Here is a 19091-nt window from a genome sequence, read left to right as displayed (position 1 = left end):
GCCTCATACCCTTGATGGGGGGAATTAATTAAACTTACCACAGGTTTGTGATAAATAATCCATACTTAGTGTTGTGGTTAATAACAACAGTAACCAAATAATTGTTTTTGCTAAAGAAGTCAAGAAGTTCTGGAACCACTTGAGCTGCCAAAATTCATAGCTATAAAATCATAAAGGGTATAGAAAGGAAGAGCAAGACACCAAGTGTTACTGTCAATAAGCATTGGTGACAGAAAGAACCAGTTGAGTTAGTGGTAGATACAAAGCTAACTTTATTAAGGACTCTTTTGCTATAGTGTGCAGAAAATGTAATTACATGGAAAGTGAATATAGTATGTTTATTCTCTCACTAGTTCAATACAGATTTGGCTTTCAAAGTATGTAGTAGAGTGTGGCTATTCTAAATAAAGATGTTTGATTTACTAAAGAAATAACGACAACTATTTTCTCATTGTTGACTGCAATAATAGGATTGTTAAGATACTCTATGGGTAAAACATTTTCGTAGGCATGTAGAATATGTTGGACATTCTTACTCTTCAGATGTATAAATTGCAAACTTTAATCTCTGTGAAACAGACCAAAAGGGAAGTTTCAAAATTTCTAGAAAACATAATAACACTTTTAATGGTCACTTTCAATTGTCTATTTTCAGAAATAGCATCAAGTATTTTAAGATATGCCAGACTCCGTTATAAATAATCTACATATATCAAGTAAATTCCTCCTAACAGTAACCTTTGCAGTAGGAACTATTATTTTCCTCATTTTATAGGTTTTATAGACCTGAGGACCAGAGATGTTATGTTACTTGCCAGAGGTTGCCTAGCAGGTCAGTGGTGGAGACGGCATAACAGCTATTTACTGAACACCTCTGACATGTCAGGAACTGTTGCAGGTGCTAGGGATACAGCAGTGATAAAATCCCTGCTTTAAAGAAAAATTTCCTTACTTATGGAATTTTTCTTTGTGGATTCTTTTTCCTGGGGAAGGGGATCAGCAGTGAGGAAGTCAAAATATCCTTCAGGAAGCCGTAGAGGAAATTATCGCTAATACTCCATTTGTTGTTATTCCCTCCGCCCCTGACCCTCCCCCTCCTCCCATATTTTCTTCACTCTTCAAATCCTTTGTCCTATGAAAAGGAAATTCTTCATTTTAACCGTTTGCACTTAGTGGCCATATATCATCTCTCTATAGTCCTGACTCTCTGATGGACCAGAAAATTAAAGATGAATCTTGAGTTATTTAAGTTCTGTAACCAGTTCTGGCATATTGTAGCATCTAGACTCTGGAGCCATGCTGTATTTTAGGCTTTGTGGCCGGCCATACGGTCTCTATAGCAACACTCAGCTTTGCCTTTATAGCCCAAAAATGACCACAGACAATTTGTAATGAATAGGTGTGGCCACATCTGACCCCATAGGCTGTAGTTTGCTAATATCTGTTCTAGAGGCTGGGGTCACTTGGAAGAAGAGTCCTCTTTTTCTAATTTGCACATACATGGCATGGTGCCCGAGCTAGCCAGGGCCCTGCCTATGGGCCTGCCCTATCCTCTCTCCTGGGCCGGATGCCCCACAGACCTTTAACCTTTGTGCATCCTTTCCCCAGTGCCCGGTCTCTGCTCTTCAGCTTCTGGGTGGAGCTGTGTGTCATTTTGTTCTGCCATGTTTCACATGCGTAGAATGATTTCTTCTTAGCATAACTCATGGAAGGTATGACATTAAAAGACTCACTGTCTTTCTCTTTGCATTTAGTATCAATAACAGTTTCCTTCCTTCACTTGTATCTTTGGCTTTTGGAAGTGTGTGATGTGGTGGGGTGGAGGGAGAGAGAGGACTAGAGAAAAATATCCCTCATCAGGTTATTCTTCCCTTTCTCTCAGGTGACTTAATGTGTTATGTCATTATTGCAATGAAGAAGCAGACGGGTCATTGAGAATGAAGAACTAGCCCCAATGGTTGGATTTTAATGTATTTAACATAAAGAGAACATGCTAACAAACAGAATTCTCTGATGATAGAATAGTCTGTTGTCTGAGGTCAAGAGCTCCTTTTCCCTTTAAGTGATTATGTGTAGGCTGGATGGCCATTTGTCTGAGATGCTTTCTTTTATTAGGTCAAAAGTTAGATAAACTAGTGATTTCTAAACTCCACAGCTGTGCCAGATTGGCTATGTCAGAATTACTTGGAGAACCTGGGGAAGACTCGCAATCCTAGGTTATGTATGCCTCAGAAGTAGAAAAGGTTTCAGGTGGGGTCAAGTGATCTGTCTGTTTACAAAGCTCCACATTATTGTTAGACATTCAGAAAACATAGAAAAGTTTAAAGAAAAAAATAAATATTAACCATCATCCCAAAAGCCATGTATTATTCCTGTTAACATTTTGATTTATATTATTCCATATATATGTAACATTACAAAGATTGAATCAGTCTTTACAAATTGCATTGTACCCTTTTATTTGTCCTAACAATATGTTTGAGGCATATTTCCAAGTTGATACATAGGAACAAATTGATCTATGTGTTGTTTTTGATGAAGACAACAGATATTGTAGGATTAGGATGTATTAAATTATTTAACCTATTCTATACTTTTGGACATTTAGGCTTTTTTGTTTTAAATAGAATTTATTTTTTGGAAGAGTTGTAGGTTTATAGAAAAATTACAGAGAAAGTACAGAGCTCCCACACACCACTCTCTTCCATTTCTCCCTATTAACATTCTAAATTAATGTGGTAAATTAATTCAATTGATAAGCCAATATTATTAGAATTATGTCATTCACTAAAGCCCATAGTTTCCATTAGGGTTCTGTTCTAGTTTGCTAATGCTGTTGGAATGCAAAACACCAGAAATGGATCAGCTTTTATAAAGGGGGGTTTATTTGGTTACACAGTTACAGTCTTAAGGCCATAAAGTATCCAAGGTATGTCGTCACCAAATGGGTACTTTCACTGGAGGATGGCCAATGGTGTCCAGAAAACCTCTGTTAGCTGGGAAGGCATGTGGCTGGTGTCTGCTCCAAGTTCTGGTTTCAAAATAGCTTTCTGCCTGGATGTTCCTCTCTAGGCTGCAGCTCCTCTTCAAAATGTCACTTCTCAGTTGCTCTTGGGGCATTTGTCCTCTCTTAGCTTCTCTGGAGCAAGAATCTGCTTTTAATGGCCGTCTGCAAACTGTCTCTCATCTGTAGCTTCTGTGCATTCTTCCAGGTGTCCCTCTTGACTGTAGCAAGCTTTTTCCTTCTGTCTGAGCTTATATACTGCTCTAGTAATCAAGTCCGATGCTGAATGGGTGGGACCACACCTCCATGGAAATGATCAGAGTCATCACCTACAGTTGGGTGGGTCACATCTCCATGGAAACACTCAAAGGATTCCAATATAATCAGCACTAAAACACCTGCCCCACAAGATTGCATAAAAAAATATGGGTTTTTCTGGGGGACATAATACATTCAAACTGGCACAGGTTCAGTCTGTATTCTATGGTTCTATGGATTTTTAAAAATTGTGTAAAAAATATATACAACATAAAATTTCCCATTTTAACTACTTTCAAAAGTAGAATTCAGTGGTATTATTTATATTCACAAGATTGTTCTACCATCACCACCATCCATTACTGAAATCTAATTGTGGTATGTATATATATTTATTTATTGAGATTGTTCACATGCCATACAACTATCCAAAGTTCCAAAGTGTACAATCAATTGCCCATGGTACCATCATACAGCTGTGTATCCATCAACACAAATTTTTTTTCAGTTTTTAGAACATTTTCATTACTCCAGAAAAGAAATAAAGACAAATAAAGGAAACTCAAATCCTCCCATACCCCTAACCACACCCTTCTCCATTACCCATTCATAGTTTCGGTATGGTACATTTGTTACTATTGATGAAAGAATGTTAAAATACTACTAACTGTAGTATATAGTTTGCAATAGGTATATATTTTTTCCCTATATGCCTCTCTATTATTAATTTCTAGTTATAGTGTCACACATTTGTTCTAGTTCATAAGAGAGATTTCTAATATTGATACAGTTAATCATGGACATTGTCCTCCACAAGATTCACTATTCTATACATTCCCATCTTTTAACCTCCAACTTTCCTTCTGGTGGCATACGTGACTCTGAGCTTCCCCTTTCCACCACCTTCACGCAAGTTTCAGCACTGTTAGTTATTCTCACAACATGCTACCATCACCTCTGTTCATTTCTAAATGTTTAAGTTCACCCTAGTTGAACATTCTGCTCATAATAAGCAACTGCTCCCCATTCTTTAGCCTCATTCTATATCCTGATAACTTATATTTCATGTCTATGAGTTACATATTATAATTAGTTCATATCAGTGAGACCCTGCAAATATTTGCCTTTATGTGTCTGTCTTATTTCACTCCATATAGTGTCCTCAAGGTTTCTTCATCAACCCATTTCTTTTAAGATGGTTTTGTTCACACACCATACATTCCATCCTAAGTGAACAATCATTGGTTCCCTGAATAGTCATGTATTTATGTGTTTAGCACCATCACCACTATCTATATAAGGACATCCCTGTTTCTTCCACAAAGGAGGAGGAAGAGTCAAAGAAGGCAGAGAGACAAAAGAAAAAGAAAAGAGAAAGGAAGAAAAACAAACAACAAACAAACAAACAAACAAAAACTTGACAGCTAGGAAGCAACAAAAGGAAAGATAGCATTAATCTAAAGTAGAATAAAGAGTCAGACAACATCACCAATACTAGAAGTCCCATATGCTTCCCCTATTCCCCAACCTCACCCCCCATACACATTTAGCTTTGGTATATTGCCTTTATTATATTAAAGGAAACATAATACAATGTTTCTAGTTTGCATTGATTGTATTTCCCCCCCAATCCCACCCTATTTTTAACACCTTGCAATGTTGACATTCATTTGTTCTACCTCATGTGAAAACATATTTGTACCTTTTATTACAATCATTGAGCATCCTAGGTTTCCCTAAGTTACACAGTCCCAGTCTTTATCCTTTGTCTTTTGTTCTGGTGTCCCACATGGTCCCAACCTTCGTCTTTCAACCATACTCACAGTCATGTTGTTCAGTGTACTTATGTTGCTGTGCTACTATCTCCCAAAATTGTTTTCCAAACCTCTTACTCCTGTTTTCTTCCTTTCTGTCTGCAGTGCTTCCTTTAGTGTTTCCTGTAGAGCAGGTATCTTGTTTACAAACTCTGTCATTGTCTGTTTGTCAGAAAATATTTTAAGCTTTCCCTCATATTTGAAGGATAATTTTGCTGGATATAGGATTCTTGGTTGGTGGTTTTTCTCTTTCAGTATCTTAAATATATCACCCCACTTCCTTCTTGCCTCCATGGCTTCTATTGAGAAATTCACACATAATCTTATCAAGCTTCCTTTGTATGTGATGGATCGCTTTTTCTTGCTGCTTTCAGGATTCTCTCTTTATCTTTGATGTTTGAGAATCTGATTATTAAGTGTCTTGGTGTAGGCCTATTCAGATCTATTCTGTTTGGGGTATGCTGCGCTTTCATAAGAGATGGGAAATTTTCATTGATTATTTCCTCTATAATTGCTTCTGCCCCTTTTCCCTTCTTTTCTCCTTTGGGGACACCAATGATAGTTACATTCTTGCTTTTTGTTTTGTCCTTAAGTTCCTGCAGATGTTGCTTGTGCTTTTCCATTCTTTTCTCTATCTTGTTCTTTTGTGTGTAGGCTTTAAGGTTCCTTGTTCTCCAGTTCCTGAGTGTTTTCTTCTGCCTCTTGAGATCTGCTGTCGTATGTTTCCATTGTGTCTTTCATCTCTTGTGTTGTACCTTTCATTTCTATAGATTCTGCCAGTCAGTTTTTCAAACTTTCAATTTCTACCTTATGTATGCCCAGTGTTTTCATTATATGGTTCATCTCTTTCTCCGTATCTTCCCTAAACTTTTTGAATTGACTTATTATTAGTTGTTTCAATTCCTGTATCTCAGTTGAAGTGGAAGTTTGTTTCTTTGACTGGGCCATAACTTTGTTTTTCTTAGTGTAGGTTGTAGTTCTCTGTTGTCTAGGCATTGTTTCCTTGGTTACCCCAATCAGGTTTTCCCAGACCAGAATGGGAGGTCCCAGAAGGAAGAACTATTCAGTATCTGGTTTCCCTGAGGGTGTGTCTTAGAAAATTGGTACACCCTGTGAGTACTCAGGTCACTGTGCTTTTCTGCCCAGCAGGTGGGGCCTGTCAGTGTGTAATTCCAGACTGGTGTAAGGAGGTGTGGTCTGTGGCTGTTTTCCCCTAGGCTCTGGGGTCTGGTTCTGAATGGAAGGTGGGTAGTAGAGCTGGGCCCCACCCCTTTCCTTTGGGGAAGATAACCCCACCTAGAGAGAGGTTATTAGCATTTGATTAGACTCTGCCTGTCTGTGTCAGAGCACTGGAAATTGAAAATGGCTGAGGCTTTCTCCACTGAGTGAAACAGGGACAGAAAGTCCCCTTCAGGGCCAGTCTGTGGCCACCCTCTGGCTCTCCAAGGTCAGTCATCACCCAAAGCCTCTGTCTGCTTGTTGGGGATTTATTGCTGGTAGCAAGCAGTCCACGCTTGTTAATTAAAACCCCAGTTGGAGCTCAGCTGAGCTATAGTCACTTGCTGGGAGAGAGCCTCTCTCTAGCACCACAAGGCTTTGCAGCTTGGGCTGTGGGGGAAGGGGGCTCCTGGCTTGGATCCGCAGTTTTGACTTACAGGTTTTATGCTGTGATCTCAGGCATTCCTCCCAACTCAGGTTGGTGTATGATGAGTGGACAGTCATGTTTGTCCCCCCGCAGTTATTCCGGATTATTTACTAGCTGTTCCTGGTGGTTTATTAGTTGTTCTAGGGGGACTAACTAGCTTCTACTCCTCTCTATGCCACCATCTTCCCCCCACCTACATTTAGACTATTTTAAATAAGTTTTCATTAGAAATATATATGTATATATGTATCCTTGGCACTTGTTAGGATGCTTTTGTCAACTATGCATACAGTATTAAAAAGACAAAACATTCTCTCTTTGGTTGACAAAACTGATTTGATTGTATAACTTTATTGAGATACAATGAACATGCTATACAATTCACCCATTTAAAGTGTACAGTTAAATGGACTTTAGTTTATTCACACAGTTGTGAAACCATGACTATGATAATCAGATTTGGAATGTTTTTATCCACCCATAAAGAAACTTCTTGCCCTTTAGTAGTCAGTTTCCATTTCTTCGACTCCTCCCAACCTCTCCATCCTTAGACAACTACTAATCTACTTTCCATCAGGAAATTTCATCTAAATAAAATCATATAGTATATGGTTTATGTGGCAGTCTTCTTTCACTTAGCATAATGTTTTCAAGGTTTGTCCATATGTAACATGAATTAGTACATCACTCATTTTTATTGCTGAATTATTATTCTACTATATGGTTATACCACACTATTTATCTATTAATCAGGTGATGAACATTTGGGTTGTTTACACTCTGTCAGTTCTGAATAATGCTGCTGTGAACATTAATCTACAAGCTTTTCTTTGAGCATATAATTTCATTTCTCTTGGGTACTTACCTAGGAATGGAATTGCTGAGCCATATGGTAATTTTACATTTAACATTTTGAGGGACTATCTGAGCTTTTTCCCAAGCTGCTGCTACGTTTATCTTCCCATTAGCAGTGTATGAGAGTTCTGTTTTCTCCACATCCTCAATAAGACTTATCTGTCCTTTTGGTTATAGCCATCCTAGGTGGTGTGAGGAGGGTCTCGTTTGAATTTCCGTGATAACTAATGCTATTGAGCATCTTTTCATGTACTTATTGGCCATTGTATATCTTCTTTTGGAGAAAGGTCTATTTGGTTCCTTTGTCCATTTTTAAATTGGATTATTTATCTTTTTATTATTGAGTTGTAAGAGTACTTTATTTATTGTAGATACAAATCCCTTATCAGATATAAGATTTGCTAATATTTTCTTCCATTCTGTGGGTTGTTTTTCCATTTTCTTGATGGTATTCTTTGAATCACAAAAGATTTTAATTTTGATGAAGCCTAATTTATCTATTTTTTCTTGTTGTTACCTGTGCTTTTGGTGTTGTATCTAAGAAGACTTGCCTAACTCAAGTTTTGGAGGATTTACTCCTATATTTTCTTCCAAGACTTTTATAGTTCTGGCTTTTACATTTAGGTCTCTCATCCATTTTGAGTTAATTTTGATATATGGCATGAGAAAGGGGCCCTTTGCATGTGGATATCCAGTTGTTCCAACATCATTTGTTGAAAGACTATTTCCTCTTTGAATTGTCCTGGCACTCTTGTTAGAAATCAATCAACCATAAATGTGAAGGTTTATTTCTGCACTCTCCATTCCATTTCATTGATCTATATGTCTGTCCTTATGCCAGTACCACAAATGTTGATTACTGTAGCTCTGTAGTATCAATGCTCTGACTTTGTTTTCTTTTTTTTAAAGTTTTTTTTTTTTTTGGTTTTCCTGGGTCCATCGAATTAACATATGAATTTTAGGATCTGCTTTTAGGATCAAGATCGATTTAGATAGTATTGTATCTTAATATTGTATCTTCCATTCTGTGAACAAGGATGTCTTTCCATTTATTTAGGTCTTTTTAAATGTGCAAGTTTTGTACTGCTTTTCTTAAATTTATTCCTAAGCATTTTATTCTTTTTGATGCTACTGTAAAGGGAATTGTTTCCTTAATTTCATTTTTGGATTTTTCATTGCTAGTATATCGGAATACAATTGATTTTTGCACACTAAACTTGTACCTGGTCACCTTAATGAACTCATATTTAGTCTTGTAGTTTTTTAATGGATTTTGTAGTATTTTCTGAATAAAAGATCAAGTGATCTGAAAATGGAGACAGTTTTACTTCTTCCTTTCCTACATGGATGCCTTTCTTTCTTTCTTTCTTTCTTTCTTTCTTTCTTTCTTTCTTTCTTTCTCTCTTTCTCTCTTTCCCTCTCTCTCTCTCTCTTTCTCTCTTTCTCTCTTGCCTAATTTTTCAGGCTAGACCTCCAGTACAATGTTGAATAAAGTGGTGACAGTGATGACCCTTTTCTTATTCTTGATCTTAAGGGGAAAATAGTCAGTCTTTTACCATTAAATAAATGTTAGCTGTGGGATTTTCATAGATGCACTTTATCAGAGTGAGGAAGTTCCCTTTTTATTTTTTAAATATTTGAAGGCATGTTGTATTTTGTCAAATTTGCTTTTAATGTGTCTAATGAGATGATCATGTCATTTTTGTCCTTTATTTCATTGATGGGATATATAACAACAATGATTTTTGGATATTAAACCAACCTCACATTCCTGGGATAAGTACCACTTGGTCATGGCATATAATCCTTATTTTGATGAGGATTTTTGCATCTATATTCATGAGAGTTATTGATTTGTAGATTTTTCTTCTTGTGGGTCTCTCATCTGGCTTTGGTGTCAGGATAATACTGGCCTCATAGAAAGAGCTGGAAAGAGTTCTTTCCTTTTCTATTTTTTTTGAAGAGTTTATGAGGAATTGGTATTCATTCTTCTTTAAATGCCTGGTCCAATTAAATTGGGACCTTTTTGTGCAGATAATTTATAAGGCCTGTATTTGAGGTTTGTTACAACCCTAGCAGGGCTCTTCTTAGCTGTCTTTGTCTTTAATTCTCTCTGGTAAACTATCTGGCCTCTGGTTTAGCATTGCTGCCATGGAGCTACCTGTTTCCTCTTAATTGCTTACTCCCAAAATCTCCATTATTTTCAAGAACACATTTGGGTTTCTCACATTCTGTTCCCCAAAAAACAACTTCTGAGCAATCTGTTCTTATGGCCTACCTCTCCCTAGGCAAAGTCTCTGAGCCATTGCTTTGGAGTGGAAGGACTGGAACAATGGCCCATTTCTCTAGGAGTGAAACCCTAGATTTACAAATGGGGCTCTGGGTGGCAGCAGTAGCCTCTGGTCTTCTTGACTTGCTCCTCCCAGCATGAAACCTCTGCAAAGAAATTGGGGGCCCAGTATGAGCTTGCCATCCCTGAGCTAGGGGCTCCATCGTATGAGTGGAGGCTAGACGTAGGAAGGGGACCTTGATGTCTCAACACATGTGCCTAGAATTTAACTTCTGTGACAAAGGTGAAGGCAAGGAGGAAGGCTGGCATCCTACCCTGTCAGGGGAGATACTGTAGACCCTGACTGGATCTATAGTGACTCCATAGTGGAGTTTTTATTGTGCTGAGCTTGGCTGAGGGGTGGGGAAGGGAAGGGGTTGTGACTGAAGTGCCACAGACTGTCATAGTTCTCACTGAGTCTTATCGGATTTTCTTGAATAAATGTTATAAATGTTTCTTCATTTGTTGTTTGTCTTTGGGAGGATTTCCAGAGACGTTATATCACTGTTGTTTTGCTAATTTTCATTAGTTATCATTGTTTTTCTAGGAAGTGAGTTCAGAGAGTTCCTTAAACTGCCATCTTAGAAATGGGATCCCTGGATTAGACATTCTGTCGCTGTAGATCCTTTGTCCCATAAAAAACCTGTTGAAAATAAAATTATGAGTTTGGGATGATGCAAATATTTTAGATGTAGATAGTTGTAAAAATTATACAATAGTGTCATTGTATTTACCGTCATAGTAGTATTCATTTCAAAATGCTTAGGATGATTTTTATGTCACATATATTTTACTTCAATTAAAAATAAATAACTAAAAAATAAATAAAGGTTCCTCAATGATTCTGAAAATGGTCCAATTTGGACAAGGCCTGAATTAAATAATCTCATAAATTCTTTCTAATACTAAGGTTCCATATTTCAACACATAACTCTTAAACGACAGGCAACATCAGCCACGGGGAAAAACAAGCTCAGGTGAAAAAGGAATCAAAGAATATTGAATTCTGTCTCCCTAATCACTCTTCAGCCCCAACACACACTTTTAAGGGAACTGATCCTACCTCTTGTTCACCTTGTGTGGCTGCTCTCACTTCTCCCTTGTACAGCAGAGTCCACTCCAGGGTAGAAGAAAAGTGAGAATTGGTCTTTGACTGTGGAATAAGGATGGCAAATTTAAATATGCCTGCAGGGATCAGGTGTTTAGTGGGAGTTAGGGACCTGGGGATTGAAGCAAACTGGAGAGGACCTACCTTCCTTTAAAGGGAGAAGTTCTTCCTCAGCAGCCGCTGATCTCTTCTGTACGGACATGACTGCTATTGTTTTCAAGAGGGGCCAGAAATCCAGATTTATATGATATGTGAAAGGTCCAAATTTTTAACTGCTGACAACTAAAACAAACAAACAATGACAACAAATGCACTGCAGGTTAAGTAAAACATGTCTGTTGTCTATATCTGGCCATCGGATTAAATTCATATCTACTTTAATAATCTGTCTTTCCAAAATGATAGAAATCATTCCCCAAAGTGCAACAATTTATTTAACTAATCTGTAAGGGGTTGATTGATGTCTCTAGGTCATCAGTTCTTTGGCATTGGTGGTCTTTTAGGTTGAGAGCTCCCTCTATTGGGGAATTAGGCCAAAGCCCTCTAAACAGGGATGGGAAGCTATTCAGGACTGAACGAACGATTCTCACTTAAATCTTTTCTAAATGAGGTTATATGTTTTATTAGAATATGAAAAAGTTTTCTAGTTTAATGGCATTAATAGCACTGTCCTGCTTTTCTTGGAAAATCATTCCAATGCAATCAATTTAGTTTTATTAATAAGATAGAGCTGAAGTTGCAAATTTTTTCCTGGTCTAAATTTCTCCTATCCACTGATGCATTGTGTTTGCTCTGAATGAAGTGGTTAAATAGGCATTTTTTTCATAGTTCTTTTGGGATGCAGTGTAAGAATTTATTATCATCAGCTGTTACAAGAGAAACATATAATTCTGAACTAATGACCTGATAGGTAAAGGAATAAAAAGCTGCAATATAAAACCAGTTCCCAAGGACATAATTATGTGATTACTAGCAAACAGAGTGTTTCTGCTTCATTAAGTAGGAAAGGGAAAAAAAAGTATAAATGATAAAGGTGAAAATTTAATTTTTCCCTTGTTCACATCTTTTCCCCCCTGACCAATAAAAATGAGAGGAATACTTTATATATTAAATGAAAATGTAAACGGTGAAGTCTTTCTTAAAGTCAGAGCCATGTGTCAGTCCCCAAGCATTTTTATTCTGTGGAGTTTGACCTTTATTTAAAGAGCATCTCTGTTTGATGATAATTGATGGTGCTTTGAGTGAGAGTTTATGACAGCACTTCTACTTATTAAAAATATTTTCTTTAAGGTAAAAATGCTTCTTAACTTTTGTCCTAGCTTAACCTTTGGAAATACCATGCCAGTTTAGTTGCATTCGTAGATTTAATTAACATGTTGTGGGTTTTTTCAGGTCATTAATAGAGATACGGGGCATGACCAGACTTTTTTCTAATACTGATAATCACGAGCTTGTTTAGCTGAAATACTCATTCATTCTTCCTTTTATCCTGTTGGTTTTTAGTCTGATTTGATGATGATCAAACCCATTAAAATTTAAAGTGTTCTTTATATAAAGACATTACCCTAATTACTTCACTAGTATTATTTTGAGGTGGTGCTACAAAATAATGGTGTTTTGTTTTGTTTACTGAAGCTTATCTCATCTGCTGAGCTTCACAGGGTTCCTCTGAGGTCAGGCCCAGTGATAAGATCTGGCCTGGCTACAAGTATTAATGCTTCCTTTAATAATAGTCCAAAAGAATTGCTCCAGAATGCCCCAGAATTAAGGATGTTTGAACCTTCAGTAAAGCTGAGATATTGAAGAACAGGAAGGTATTTCTGTGGACTCTCTTGCCTTCTTGCTTCTAGAAGCCTATTCTCTTTTGTGTTATCCAGGAGAGTTGAAATGCCATACGAACTCCCTTCGTTAAGTGTCATACTCCAACATTCTCATGAGCCTCGCAGATCCTGGAGGCATAAAGCAAAATTTTAACATGCAACCACCTATCTTCTACATATTAATTTATATTAATATCTGATTGACCGTACCATGAAACACATCCTCCATTATCTATTTTCAAATATGTCTAATTTGAGCTTATACATGATCTAGTCAAGCTAACTACTTATACCACTTTATATTTGAGGGAGGCAAGAGTGAAATATAGTAGAGTGAATAAAAGCAAGAGTATTTGGGCACAGTTCCTGTCTACATGGCTATCATACAACTTTGGGCAAGTTACTTCACCCCTCTCAGTTTCTCTCTATATCCAATGGGAACTATGATCCTAGTACCTTTCTATTAGAGTTGAAGTGAGGGTTTAACACGTTAACATGAGTAAAGCACTTAGAACATTGCCTAGCAGAAAATGAGCACTCTGTGAGAATAGCTATTATTATATTGTGCCTCCTTCTAACCTCCTGTTCTCCCTTAGTGAATCCAAAATTCATCCTTCTCTGACTTTCCATCATTCATTTTTTAGTTGTGTCACATAATAACTCAACTTTTGTTGATGTAATATTTCAGGCTGTTAAAAAAGGACTGTTACCCCATTCTCTTTTCCTCAGGATCTCCACAGTTTTTGTCCAATAATACCAAATGGAAAAAAATAAATGTTTCCTATTATAGATATAGAATATAACTTACTCATTTTGAACTATTATTATGACTTTGAGCCCATTGTTTGATCATTTGTATGGAATCATAGCACAGTAGGCATCTCCAGAAGTCAATTTTTAATTCATCCTTATATGCATATAAAATTGACTATATTCATGTTTTACATGCATGCTTTTGAGAATATATGTTCTCAGATGACTTGTTTCTTTGAAAATCTCCAAAATCATGTTAATAATGCTAATAAAGAAAATAGAGCATATATTTCATGCTAGCACATATAATTCCTAACAATTCTACAACATATATATTCACATTATCCTACTTTTACAAACACAGTGTTTTGATTTGATAAAGCTGCCAGAATGCAATATACCAGAAATAGACTGGTTTTTGCAATGGAGATTTATTAGCTTACAATTTACAGTTCTTAAGCCATTAAAATGTCCCAACTCAAGGCATCAGCAAGATGATACCTGGATTCTGAAGAAAGGCTGCTGGCCTCTGGGACACCTCTGCAACATGGGAAGGCACGTGGCTGGCGTCTGCTGGTATTCTCTCCCGGGTTTCCTTGCTTTCAGCTTCTGGCTTCAGTGGCTCTTTCAGCTTCTGTGGGTCCTTGCTTGCTTCTCCAGGGCTTTTCTCTCTAAGTTCTCTTGGCTTTTTCTGTCTTCTATATTTTCATAAAGGATTAAGACCCACTTTGAATGTGTGGAATCACATCTCAATTGAAATAACCTAACTGAAAAGTCTCCCCACAATAGGCCTGCACCCACAGGAATGGATTAAAGGAACATGGCCTTTTCTGGGTGTACATAACAGCTTCAGACCAACACATGGGACTGAGATGCAGAGAGATTAAGCAGAGACAGTGAGTGGCAGATTCAAGATTCAGTTGTAGGCAGCCTGGCTCTGGCATCCAGGGTTTAAACCCCTCCACAATTCTCTAAGTGGGTGCTACAGTGTACTTACAGTGTCAGGAGCAGATCTCACCCTGAACAGGTTCTGGCACAGTCAGGTCCTCGGTAAGTATTTGTTAATGAAGGCAACCAGGACTTCAATTATTGAGACTCAGATGACATCACACCTTCATTGTGACTGTAAAGAATAGAACTGTCCATATGCAAGATGGATTTTAATTAAGGAGCTAGTAACAAATGACCCAATTAATAAACAAGACACATATGGTGATTTTTTGGAGTGAAGGATAATCATGTCTCTCATGAGTTTCTGAAATAAGAAAAAGTCAGAATGAGTTAGGGAGGATCAAAATACTGTTTTACTCAGTCCCCTGTTATTGCTTTAAATTTTAGTATCATTTAAGTTGATAAGGGCTTAAAGAAAAAGAATCAAAGGATGAATTTTAACTTCTTACAGTTCAGAGTAGCTATGTTATAACAGATCTCCTTCTGTTTTATTTTTTGTTGTTTTATTTTGCTTTCAATTTGACACTTTCCTCTTGGATAAAGTTTTTTCCTTTTTATTATGGAAGTTATGTGGTCATTTGCAAGGAAAAAGATGATTTGTTGTTTGGCTGGAGCAGAAATGAAATTGCCTGATAATAACTTTGCATTTTTTCCTTTACTTCGTCTGCTTCGCTTCTCCTTGCTCCCACAATGATTGACTTGCTCTTTCTACCAAAGCCTCCAGTGATGAGTATCTCTGGCTAAGGCAGTCCATCATTGTTATACACAAGGTGCTTGACATCAAGCTAGACATTCAGGAAAGGAGAAACAACAGGAGGTGTGGGAAAAGTCTGATGAGAAGTACAGCTTCCTGTTAAACCTCTTGGGGAAGAATCTCTTAAAAACTCATTAAATGATTTACTGTTACAGGAAAAATCATAAAACGTAAGTAATCCTGGGTTTAAGTTTAATGAAAAGCAGTTATAGGTGCATTCTCATTTCCAGAGAGCCATATGCTATTCAATCCTGTTGATGTTGTTAGGCCAAATATGTCATTTGCATGTTGAGTCTAATCACTAAAATCTAGGGATAAACAAGATTTAAAAAAAGCCAATGCTTTGAACAATATTATTTCAGAGGCAGTGCTTGAAATATATTAAAAAAGGAAATAAGTTGATTTGGATGATTATCATTCCCTTTTCTGCCACCCAACTTCCTTGAGTAAGCTTAGGAGCAACCGACAGTAACAGTATTAGAATCTTCTAGAAAATTCTCTGTAAACACTAAGCAAAAGATAGAGTGTCCAAACTGAAGTTGCAAAGTCTCTTTAGTGTCCAAACTGAAGTTGCAAAGTCTCTTTATGTTCTTTATAATGTTTGAAGTATGTTAGGATAACATTTCACCCTGCAAGGATTATATAGTCCCTAAAGATGCTGGAATTATTTCAGATTTATGGATTGGTATCCTGCCTCATCCAGCTCCTCTCCAGGTGCTTTGTTTGGGAGAATATTAAAGGGGTTGATAACTGTCATTCACAATGACTTTTTAATGTGATAGAGGTTTTTCACTCAGTCTGAGGAAAATTATTCCATCTTCATGTCATCATGGTAGAGATCCTCACAGATGGGTGAATAAATAAAAAGGAATTTCTGCTCCACAAAGAGAGGGCAGAGACACTTGGGTCTCACCCAGCCATGTGGATTTGCAATCACCGTAAGATTTGCTTCCTACACTTCTTCACCACTTAGTCACTCCACAACCTGCTGCAATCAGACTCACCCCCAAACTTCCATCGAAACTGCCTGGCAAAGGCAAACTGGCCAAATCCAATAAACACTTTTTCAGCACTTATGTAACTGCATCTCCTTGCTGCATTTGGCATTATCGACCTTCCCTTCAGTCTTGGAACTTTATTTCCTGTGATAGCACTATCTCCTATTTCTCCTTCTGCCTCTTTGATTAATGTTTGCTGGATCTCTCTTCATGGATTATGACTCATATTTTTGCAACCGATACAGAGCTCAGCATCCTTCTTCCCCATTTTGTACCTTACCAGTCCCACTATTCCCATGTATTTTATACCTCAGTTGTTTGTACTCCCGTATAAGAAGTTGTCCTAAAGCCATAAACATAAGAAGAGCCTTCTTAGATTCCTCTACTTTGCTGTCTGCACATCACTCTTCCAGTTTTATATTTTAAATATTTCTTAATTCTATCCACTCTTCTGCAGTCCTATTAATACTGCACAGTTTAAAGACCTCAATTGTCACTGATTCCCTTGCCTTCTGTCATTTCCAGCTTAGATTCATCTTTCAAACTTGTAGAAAGGAAATGTGGCCATGTTGCTGGCCTGCACCCTTTATTGGCTTCTCATTGTTCTTAAAATAAAATCTAACCTCTTAATATGACGTGTAGGACTCTCCATGATATAGCCACTGACTAACGCATAAGCTTTATTTTCCCATAATCTTTGTTTTTAACTCTACACTACAGTAATACTCTACAGCTTTTTTTCCATACTGTTCTACTTCACCCCTTGTGTCTTTGCTTTCCCTATTCCCTCTGCTTGGGCTGCCCTAAGCCCTTCTTTTATCTTTTTGCTCTTCTGTTTTATTTTTAAAGAAATCTACTCAAACATCATCTATTCTAGGAAGACTTTGTTGGGCTCTCTGATTGAGATAGATGCTTCCTTTTTGGGTTCTTTTAGCCTGCTATTCATATTGCATCTACTGTGTCCTTAAACTATTTGTTAATGATCTTTTTGAGTTCTAAGAAGGAAAGATTTGGATTGGGCATTATTGATTTTTCTTTTCCTAAGACATAGCATGGCAGCAATGTCTAACGGAGTGAACTATTAAACATAAAGAAAAACTTTTTTTGAGCATGATAAGGAAAATAGAGAGCATATTGATTGGACATTTTGCATTAATTTAAATACATGAGTGTTCTAGTTTGCTAATGCTGTGGAATGCAAAACACCAGAGATGGATTGGCTTTATAAAAATGGAGTTTATTTGGCTATACAGTTACAGTCTTAAGGCCATAAAGTGTCCAAGGTAACACATCAGCAATCAGGCACCTTCACTGGAGGATGGCAAACGGCGTCTGGAAAACCTCTGCTAGCTGGGAAGGCACGTGGCTGGCGTCTGCTCCAAAGTTCTGGTTTCAAAATGGCTTTCTCCCAGGACATTCCTCCCCAGCAAGCTTGCTCCTCTTCAAAATGTCACTCACAGCTGCACTGAGTTTCTTCTCTTTGAGTCAGCTCATTTATATGGCTCCACTGATCAAGGCCCACCCTGAATGGGTGGGGCCACACCTCCATGGAAATATCCCATCAGTTATCATCTACAGTTGGATGGGGCGCATCTCCATGCAAAAAACCTAATCCAAACTTTCCAACTTAATCCCTACTATTATGTCTGCCCACACAAGATTACATCAAAGATAATGGCGTTTGGGGGACACAATATATTCAAACTGGCACATTCCACCCCCTGGACCCCAAAATGACATTATCTTTCCATATACAAAATACATTCATCCCACAACAATATCACATAAACTTAATCATTTCAGTAATGATAGTTAGGTACAAGATCCCATCAAAATCAATTATAGGCGTGGTCAGTCCTAATACAAAATTCCCCTCTATCTGTGAAACTTAGAACAAGTTATCTGCTTCCAATATACAAAGGAGGGACAGGCATAGGGTAAACATTCCCATTGCCATAAGGAGAAAGAGTAAGGAAAACAGGGTTAACAGGACCAAAACAGTTCCTAAAACCTGCAGGACAAACTCCATTAGATTTCAAAGTCTGAGAGTCATTTACAGAACAACATTGCATCCTTGGGGCTTGAGAGAGTGGGAGTCTAACCCTTCCTAAGGGCCATTGTGGCAGCCCTTTCCTCTCCAAACACTTGGGTGAGTGCTCCAACATATCCACACACTGGGGAGACCACCTTCTTGGCCTCACCCTCCTCAAACATTGGGGCAGCTCCCGGATTCCCTTCCATCTCTGGAGCACATGCTCAACCCCTTCAGAACAGTGTGGTGGCAGCCAGGCTCTCCCCAATTCCCTGGGAATGTGCTCCACCCTCTTTGGGGCTTGGGGTGGCAAGACATTTCCTGAGCATTGAGGTGGAAGGCCCGCCCTCGACCTCCAGGACAAACTCACCCTTTCCATGTGTGTGGGCCACTCCGCTCTCCCAGCCCAAGACCTCTTGACTCCAGACCTCAACCTCCATGGCTCTGTCTTTGAGGACATTTTTCCTTCAGTTTGTTCCTTGTCTGTCTTCTCCAGTCCAGACTGGCAATGGCTCTGTCTGTAAAGGTCTTGCAAAAATTCTGTTGGCTTTGCATGAAGCATGCAGGGGTCAAAGCCATCAGACAATAGGACTTTCCACAAATCCTTTCTGGATAATTCCATCTCCAATCTTGTCTTGCACTGAAATGGCGGCTGGGTTCCATGTTTGGTTACATCCTCACGTTGGGCTGTAGCTTCTGGAATTCCACCCCCTGGAAGCCTGTAATTTTCCAAGCCATCAGCCTCTGGTTTCTTTGAACCCAAGAGTTCA

General features: G+C 38.0%; 1 protein-coding gene across 1 annotated transcript in view; it reads left to right on the top strand.

The window, feature by feature from the left end:
• Positions 1–19091, top strand: part of TRHDE (thyrotropin releasing hormone degrading enzyme) — a 427626-nt gene that overhangs the window by 150289 nt on the left and 258246 nt on the right. The window lies entirely within an intron of this gene.

Source organism: Choloepus didactylus, chromosome 8, assembly GCF_015220235.1.
Source record: "Choloepus didactylus isolate mChoDid1 chromosome 8, mChoDid1.pri, whole genome shotgun sequence".
NCBI classification, from domain to species: Eukaryota; Metazoa; Chordata; class Mammalia; order Pilosa; family Megalonychidae; genus Choloepus; species Choloepus didactylus.
Note: the sequence above shows the minus strand (reverse complement) of the source record. Positions and strands in the feature narration are given on the sequence as shown.